Source organism: Ammospiza caudacuta, chromosome 1, assembly GCF_027887145.1.
Source record: "Ammospiza caudacuta isolate bAmmCau1 chromosome 1, bAmmCau1.pri, whole genome shotgun sequence".
In the NCBI taxonomy this organism is placed as follows: domain Eukaryota; kingdom Metazoa; phylum Chordata; class Aves; order Passeriformes; family Passerellidae; genus Ammospiza; species Ammospiza caudacuta.
In genome coordinates this window covers 134,074,031-134,081,969 of record NC_080593.1, presented here as the reverse complement: position 1 = coordinate 134,081,969, position 7,939 = coordinate 134,074,031, and positions in this window count along the sequence as shown.

Here is a 7,939-nt window from a genome sequence, read left to right as displayed (position 1 = left end):
AGAGCAAAGGAGCAAAGTGAGGAACTAGAAGGTACTGAGATTTTGAAGTTTTCTCTAAATTCAGTCATTTGATAACATCACTGGTTATTCTGTTTGAAATATGGAACAGTGTCATGTATTCCTCCTGGATTATCAAACTTTCAAGAAGAAATTAATTCAGATTATTGCTTTATTCTGCTTAATAAAACTGAAAATTAACAGAATAGAATCATTAGTGCTTTATTTAAAGCCCAACCCTCACCACACTACCACAGGACACTGAGAGAAATGGGAGCTTCATCAGGTTAGGATGGAAGAACTACAAAATAATTCAGTGAGTTTCAATTGATAGCTAAATCTTTTACTGCCTCCAAAAGTAGTAGCAATCTCATCTATTAATAATTATTATTTATCAAGTGTTTAGAAATTTTATTTCAATTTTATTTTGGTTTTATGGGGGGGGGGGGGGGGGAAAGCCTAAAAACCACTGGGAAGGGTCTGATTTCCACAAATTCCCCAATGAATGACAATTAGGAATGAAATTAATTTTAAATTAAAAAAAAAAAAAAGAGAGAGAGCCCCCAAACCTTCTAACTTCAGCTCCAAGAGGTTAAAGAACCTAAGCATGAAAGCAATTAATGAATAGCACTCAAATGTCAATATACCATTCAATTATAACTGTGTGATGCAATTAGATTACAAGTTACAAATATACAGTTTTCTTAGATTTTTATTTATTCATTTATTTATTACTTCATTTCCATCACAAGTGGATTTTATGCGTGAAAACTGTAAAAATAGAAATATTGTTCTAGTACCAGTTCACAAACAGCCAAATGCCATTAAGTTACATCTCACACCTTGCTCATTGCTATACTGTATTCCCTGAAGTGACAAAGGACTTGCAGACCAAGTCTTGAATAGCTGAAAACTTCTTGATTCTCCTTACACCTGACTATCAGAAAAATTGCCCACTTAAGGATATATGCACTAACCAACCAAAAATCAATTTATAATTAGCAGCCATTTTTTAAAAATTGTCTTAGAATCACCAAACTGTTTAGATTGGAAAAGATTTTTCCAGCCTGTCAAGTCCAACCATTTACCCTGTGTTTGCTTCTCTTCTCAGACAACAAATACAAGCAGGACAGGCTTGCGACGTTAAATCTGAAGTTAGGGACTCGTAAGATTCAAACTAAATGTGACTGTTGTGCTATATGCCCTTTCAGAGACAAAGAGCTTCAAATTAAGATTTGGGCAGGTGAAATATATTTCCGATGTCTCATTTAAATGTCAATGTATCTGTAGTTGCTTATATCTGCTAATAAACATTCTTTAGTAATGCCAACGTTTCACACTTTCTAGAATGAGTCTGAATATTTTTCCTTTGAAGTGTAAATCAAAGATTCAAGAAGGCTTTCTAAGTACACTCTTCCCTTAACCAGATCTATGCGATTTTTGCTTCTAAATGACTTGTCTAAAATCAAACATTTTAAACTCAAGTAAGGTGAGCAGCAAGATCAAGACCAAGGATCCAAGAGCTTAAGCATGTTTCCTGTGAATGAAAAATAGTTGAACAGTCTTCCAAAGAAGGGCAGCAACATAGAGTTTAATCACTTTGATTATTTGAGTCAACTGCAAAGTTAATAAATGTGTATACTCCCACATGAAAATAAAAACAGAAACTGGGTCATGCATGCCAGGCCCTGACCAATCCAGAGTAGTGTAAGGTTAACCATTTTAAACACCTTTAAGGAGTGAATGTCAAGCCAGGTACTCCCAAAATTTTCTCAGATTGCTGGCTGTGGAGTTTCCAGCTAAATAAAGTATGATTTGGATGCCACCAAGTGGTAGCTGTTATCACATACCAGTATCTTCAGCATGGCCTCACTCTAGGCTAACACTTCTGTTGCAGAAAATATTCCTGGTACAGGCATTTGCCAGGAATGGAGTATTGCTACTCCAAAAAGAGGAAAAGAATTCTCTAAGAAAAAAATTGATTCCTACTACTAATGACAGCACTGTCATGGACTGAAATGAAACCAATACCAACTTCCTTTTAAAATCTTATAAAATACCTATAATCTTCTGGCAGCAAATTCAAGGTTGATCAAAAGACTAGATCTGCAGTTCAGACCTGCAGAGAGATCCCAGGTGTGGCTGGAAGAGACCCTGTGTGCAACTGATTCTTTGAGTGTATGGTTCTTTGGTACTCTTAAATGTCATAGCACCGTGAGACAAATCCTAGTATTGCTTAATTATCACTACTCTGTTTTTGTCAGTTGCAAATTGTTCTCTCTCAGACAAAGTATAAGCATAGTGCTGGGAATAATTTCCTCCAGGGAATGATCACAAAAGTCAGTTGGCTGAAACTGCTCTGGGTTTGCCATGCCCATTTGCTCTGCAATTAACCCCCTGCGTTCTCTACCATCCTTCAACATTATTGCAGGAAAGTTTGCAAATATCTCATAAACCACATCTCAGGATATATATAGCCTCAGTTCCATGCCATAAGAGCACTCACGAGGGCCATTTCATGCCTTTGCATTATTTCAGCCACAGTGGCTCAGCAAAAGGCCCACAGGATCCATCCAGGAACACAGCACAGAGGTGGGCAGCCTCTACCCCTACTGAGTCAGGAATTACAGCAAGGGTGTAAGACAACCCCTGCCACTTGTTGGGATTTCTGGCAAGAAGTTTCTTATGTGAGAAGCAATTTAGAAACATGCTCTATGATCTCATTCTTGAAGAGCATAACAGACATCCTTCAGGAACCCTGCCACGAGTACCAGCATAAGTCTGCATAGAAGACATGAAGAACCTTCCATCAAAGGCATTGCACCTGGTACATGTTGGAGATTCCTGGTTCAAATACATGAGCTCCATCCATATCATCACTCTTCCAATCTCACTCACTTCAGTTGTGAAGGACCTAGGAGAAATTACCAGACTGCTGAATGGGACAATCAAAGAACTCTGTACTCTCTGCTTTACTTTCCAGGCAGCCAAGTGACTTGCCACTAGTTTAATAGTTTAATAAATACCAAATTGAAAGCAAATAACTCCAACTTGCTTGTTCTTGTTGACTCATATTCATTTCAATAATAAAGTTCATCTGGAAAAAAAAAACCTATTTACTAATTAAAATTATGTACTATGTTAATAATAACAGTGTCTATTTAATTAATGAGTTTATTAACACAGTTATCTGAAAACAAAAGGCACATTAGATTGCTTCTGGCACTAGCCTGAGGGGAATGGCAAAGCAGCCTGGCTCCACTGCACGCCTTCATCAATCAGAGCCCTGGAAAGCTGAGCAGGCTGTGACAGTGCTCCTGCCACTGAGGAAAGGAGAGACACTACTGCAGAAAGACTAACAGACCTGCTATCCAAAACTGCTCTTCCTCACCATCTATGCACTAAGTTCAAATAACTACTTTGCTTTTTAATAAAGATTTCCGTGGAGATGTGTAGTAATAGTTTCTTTCCAAAAGTCCCCTCTGCTTTGTCTTTCCAATAACAGAAGTAGATTGGCACAGGCTCTTTGTTCTCGACAATGTTCACAATGCGCCCACACAGCTCAGGAGCCATGAGCAGGCTTCAGGTGAAGTATCTGACAGCCTAATCTTGGATTTCTGCAGTGCAACTAACAAAAATCAGAGCACCATTTACTGGTATTAATGAATTAGAGCACTCAGAATCATGGAGACACTGAATCCAAGAAACAGATGTTTTCCAATTCCTTCCCTGGAATATGAATCACCACTCACCAAACATTACTGAGACCATGGTCTACATCACAACAAATATAATTAGCTGAAATAGAGTATTAAACATCATAAACCCATGTCAACAAAGAACATCTTCATCTGTCCATATTTGAGCAGTAGGTCTTAATGATATACCAGAAACAATGCGGATTAGTCAGGCTGGGGAAGCAAGCCAAGGACTCAGGATCCTACTACATGAATAAGAGTTTAGGAGAAGCAAGTCTGAAAGTTTACATGGTAGAAAAAAGTGGCAGTAGCACTGAACAAAACCTTACTGCCTGACAAATCCCTGAAAGGGAGACACAAACAAAAACTTGTACAGCAGCATGTTCCAGACATATTTTGCATTTCACCTTTGAACTTAGTTTGCATAAAGAGAAGCACAGGAGCAGAAATACTTACACAGAAGTAAACAAGGAACTCAAGCTAACAAAAGGACTCTTCTTTGTTTATAAAAAATAACACCTTCAAAACAAGAGTGCCTGTGCTGAACAAAGACCCTTCTAGCCCAGCATCCTGCCTCTGACAGCAGCTAAAGCTCTTTTGCAGAAGTAGGAAAACAACAGGCAAATGCATAAATCATCAAGAGGTTGCTATGCTTTCACCAACACTGACAAAATGGATGACAGAAGGTTACACCGGCCTGCGGGTATTAGCCTGAGGAAACAATGTTTTACTGCTTTTCTAATTATGGTGACAACTTTTCCTCTAACAAACTAACTGATTTTTAATTAAGATGTCTGAAACTTGGTATTGGAAGCTTGTGCATCAGAGGATGTTTCCCAGAAGCTGCCTCTTGTTCCTGAGAAAACACAGAGCTAGGAATAAGAGGTGGTCTAGTTCCTGCATCAAGTAAAGGAGCTGCAGGCCCAAAGAAGTGAAATAGCACAAAGAGGAAAACGGTTACAGAAGGAGAAAACGCTTGAAATTATTAAATCTATATAATGTCAAATCTACCAGGAGCTAAACTTCTCTGCCAAAATAATGTTGTTTGACATTCAAGGTCTACAGTGATTGCCTTTCCATACATATAATGCGAATTGATAGCATAGGTGAGCAGGAAAATGGAATGTTATATAAAGAGTTTAAAGATTGCAAAAAATATTCTAAAGTTATGAACACACTGTGAGAAAAGAAGTAGTAACATGAATATACAGGCAGCTCGTCAATACATATAGACTTAATCAACCACAGTGCACAGATGAACCTCCGGACCTCTATGGATCCCTCTGTAATTACTACACCATATAAATTAACATCATTTAGCAAAAACAAAAGTTGACTGAGCATTCTGTTGGTATTTTACATATATCTAGTACACATTCATTGATTAAATTCCAAACCAGAAATATGGCTTTACCTTACTAATGGTTAAGGCATTCCCTAAATATGATGGAAGAAATTCTATCCCAATTAATGTTTCTGAAGTTACCACAGACTTATACATATCCTGTTTTTTCTACGCAGTAATGACAGGCAATTCTTCACTGCTGCTGAACACTGCTGGAGTTACATACTGTTGTTCAATAAACCAGTACAGAGAATTTACTCAAGCTGATTTAAGTCAGGAGGAGTCTGTTGCTTATCCTCTGGAGAAATATTGGAAAACACTGTCAACTGGATATTTCAGAGCTTTCTTATCTGCAGAATTTGTCATTTATAAGATGTCATCATCTTTAGTATGTTATTCTGGAAACTTACTTAGAGGTAATGAGAAGGAAATTTGGCATTACTTTCAACATAATTCTCTGTAATTATTTCTAAATCATCGTACAAAAATATTTTTCCACTCCATGATTTATGCAGTTTGTGCTCTTGTACACTCTGACGACTCAAAATTTCAACAGGCCCTCATGACATTATTTTCAACTTTCTATGTGCAGCTGGAGCTGGTGGGCCATATATTCCAGGACTATCTACAGCATCATATTAAGAACTATTAAGTCAAACCATGTGCGAAATCAGCATATATAAATTAGGTTTTTTAATATCTATGCCAAGTACCATACTTCAGGACTGAAGCAGAATTTGTTTGCAATAACTGAAGATGAGCTGTGATTCCTCTTTCATGTCTTACTCCAATGACAAGTACTTCTTGAACTCCAGTCACAAGTAACTTTTCCTTATTTTCAATCTTTTAGCCTCTCATTAAGTGGCAGTTTCTGTTTCTCATTGACCAAGTCTATTTGCTTCATAATTTGAAGCAAATAGACTTGTACTTCTTTTTACTGTTTGCACAGTACCTCATATAGCACCATTCTGCTGTTTATTAAGAATTTCTGGGTATTCTGGAACTTGCTTTGCTTGACCACTCCTGGGTGATGAAGTCCAAACATGCCCTCAGTAGTAGAATAGATGTTTTCAACTTTCAGAGCTCTTCAAATTTGTGAGTGGAAGGTTCTGCTGGAGTATAGGTCCTTGTGAAGAGACAAGACTACCTCAGGAGACCAGGAGATTGTCCAAAGACAAGGGCAATGACTTGTAATTAGGCACTTGAGAGCAGGATGCTTTCTGAGGACAAAAATAGTGAGGAAAAAATAAATTAAGAGGATAAGCCTTGCTCTGGTATGTCAGTTGTCTGCATATAGGAAAAAGTGCTTAGATGTAAATGGAGTTAGGTGAAGGAAGGAATAAAATGGAATGGTATGTCTCAGAAAGTGTGCCACATAAACAGCACACAGACAGTAAAAACTACATAATTGAAGGAGAATTTGGGAATCTATCCAGAGATGGATTGTACTGTACCTTGATAACAAGCAGTGTGGCGCAGTTAAGAGAGGGGTGATAAGAGTTGTAATTCAGTAGTAGTTGTGTGCAATGAACAAGATCCAAGACTGATAAACTTGGATCTTGCTACAGTGTGGGGAGCTACAGGATTGCACAGTAATAATAGTGACATCATCATTTGCTAGGTCATTTCGCTGATTTATTAGATTATTATTACTATTAGATCAATAGGGGCTAGATTCAACAATAAACAGTGAAGCCTCTCCTCTCAGGCCTGCAGTTGAGAAATTAAGACTTCCAGGTAACAGCTGCCCTCTCATCCTTGCATCCTCTGAAAGACATCTTCCATTTAGACATATTAGCATACCAAGTCCTTAAAAACTGCAAACCTTTGGAGTGAGTTTTACCACTGGTTTCACAAACTTGCCTTAAGAAAAATTGCAACATTTTGTTTTAGCTTAAGTTGATCCAAACCACTAATTAGTACCTCATTATTTGAAGAATATTTTGCTACATGGAATTGAAGTTTTTATTGAAGTGATCTGAATGATCTACTTTCAAGAGAAAACCAAGATGAAAAGTTAAAAAACAAGTTTTAAGTAAATCAATTTCTATTTACATGCTCATGCAAGCCTATAAAGTTTTTTCTTATACATGTGTGACATCCCCTGGCTGACACATGGGGACAACCAACCTTTCACGACCCAAGGTGGGAATAGGAAGAGGCAGAACCCCTTGGTCCATGAACAGGGTCCCCAGCCAACAGGGCAGAGACATTTCTGCACCATGACCTCCATCCAAAGAGACTTCCCTGGTCAGAGTGCCCCTCACCACTCTCTCCCACAGGAGTGACTATTTTCAGACTGGATATCCCTGAGTGATCCTTTGATCCTTAGATCTTCTGGGTACCCTTGAGTGAAAGGCCTCTTTGTGTGTGTGTGTGTGTGTGTGTGTGTGTGTGTGTGTGTACACATGTACAATTTTGTGTAGTAACATAGTCCCAAGAGGTACACCAAACCTGCAACCTGCTAAATGCCATGGGAGCATCACCATTACCCACCTTGTTCATTACTTTTGGCCATTGGTTTTAGTTGGAAAATAAAGTTTGTTATCTGCATGAAGTTTTGCCATGTACCTCTGTGCCAGTATGCTGCCAGTTGTCCGAGTCCTTAGCTCTCATGGACCACTATAACATCAGGTGGGTTTGTGTTGGACACAGCACAATTCCCTCTCTCCTCCTTTAAGAGTCTTTGCTGCATTAGTCCCATGAACAGCATGTGCAGGGACTCTGACAGGATCATGGCCACACAATCCTGGAGCCACATTCCCAATACATTACCACTACAGAGAGGGGGGTTAGGGTGTTTTTGTTTGTTTGTTTGTTTTTTATGTTTTCAGTTTCATTTGGTTTTGTTTTGTTCTTCTTTTTTTTCATGATCTTTTCTGGTGCTCCATGGGATTTT